We start from the raw sequence: 1,756 nt of genomic DNA on the forward strand, positions 1-1,756 counted from the left end.
ATGGCTACGTGAAATAAATCGCTGGCGGTCCTCATTTTACAGTGCTCCAGTGGACTCTTTTTAAACTAATAGAACTCAGAAACTTTGCCAGAGTTTTTATCTGAGTTGTACAGAAATAGCAAGGCTTCGGCGAATACAGATCGAAGATAAAAATGGGTCAACAATTCAAGAAATATGGCCAGGTCACGTTTGTCTGGACATCTTCAACATTCAGTCGGAATTAAAAGTGGCACAAATCATGTAACATAATTTTGATAGCAAGAAAAAACTCGACGTCAAGCGTTGCAGCTTCCTTAGGCCGCGCATCGTCGTCTCATGGCTTACACCAGGCTGCGGCCAACAGGTGGACGAAAGTAGTGACGCATGTGAAAGAAGCACGTTTGAAGGCCTTTAGGTACCAAATCGTGCATTTAAAGATATTTCGGGCGTATATTTCACCTTTGAAGTTTCAGATCGATGACAATAGCGCACTGGTGTTTACAGCACCGCGAAGTGGTGCTAGAATCTGGTCGTGGAAATGGAAGAGTGGGGAAAATTTCTATTTTCCGTATCGCTGTAGCGGTTAATCTGTCGAGAGGACAACCTCAAAGTGGTAAAAGCAAATGATCTCAATGTAGTTTTTGGATCGTACGACTTAATTTTGAAAGGCATTGAGATGCATTATTTTACAATGGGCTTTGTCGCGCGCTCGGCGCCCGGCCCATAGCGTTTTTTGCAGCTGCCAACGCCGTTCGTTTTTACAAAAACTGCGACCAAGTCATCGCTATCCTTGCTCCCCGAGATTACGGGCGTGTCATTGGGACTTTATGACGCACTCGCTGTTGGGGCTATATGGCGTCGCCAGCCTCTCACCCTGGCGGGAAGGGCGGACACCGCGGGAATCGAACCCCGTATCTATGGTTTTGATCACGCGCAGCGGTTGACGCAGGCGTGTTTACCGCTGGACTATCGGCACCCGGCGCGCAGGCTCAACCATTTCCATTATATTTGTTTCACTAGTCGATTCTGCAAAATAATGAAGGTTCTCAGGGAGACAAAAGATGCCCTTGTGCGTTTTAAGGTCATTTCCACCCACTCAACTCGACACTAATGATACCCATTATTTCTTTCCGCTAAAGGGAACCCCTTGAGTGCAGCACTGCAGGACACATTGTCGTTCACTATTGCGGGTTGAAGGGCCATTTTGTCCCACCGCGGTGTGTTTTTCGGCCGTCATTCCGGCGACACGGGGTAGCATCCCCCGGCCGATCTAGAGGTCATTAGAAGGACACATCATATCACAGTGGTCTGCGCCCTAACGCGGGAGGTCTTCTGACCCGCGTAGTTGACCCCGAATCGACACATGAGCCGTCATTAACGCACCAGCATCCCTGCTCACCGCAGGTGCTCAAATACTTGGCACATAGAATCCAGTTGGGCTTCACGGACCCATGCTAAAAAACGGTTGGGTAGTCCCCTGTTCGCTACTTGGTGCCCTGGCTAACACAGGGCTCTTCTATTATATTAATGTGAGCCCTCATAAGTTCTTGTTTTCTTCAATTGTCAGAAGGCCCCGACCAACACCAGAGGCCCCCTCCAATCGGGACACCGCCCCACCCCTGTTGAACAAATCTTCTCCTGACAGATTCGAGGCCCCCTGTTTACACAGAATGTTCTGTTGCAAAGTCTGTTCTGTCTCGATCTAGAAGTCGATGGCCGGGATTACCGCGGTATCAACAATTATTTTGGCCGTTTTCGTAACCATCAAGATCCGGTT

The sequence above is a fragment of the Pollicipes pollicipes genome, unplaced genomic scaffold, assembly GCF_011947565.3.
Source record: "Pollicipes pollicipes isolate AB1234 unplaced genomic scaffold, Ppol_2.1 Scaffold_1600;HRSCAF=1878_pilon_pilon_pilon, whole genome shotgun sequence".
In the NCBI taxonomy this organism is placed as follows: domain Eukaryota; kingdom Metazoa; phylum Arthropoda; class Thecostraca; order Pollicipedomorpha; family Pollicipedidae; genus Pollicipes; species Pollicipes pollicipes.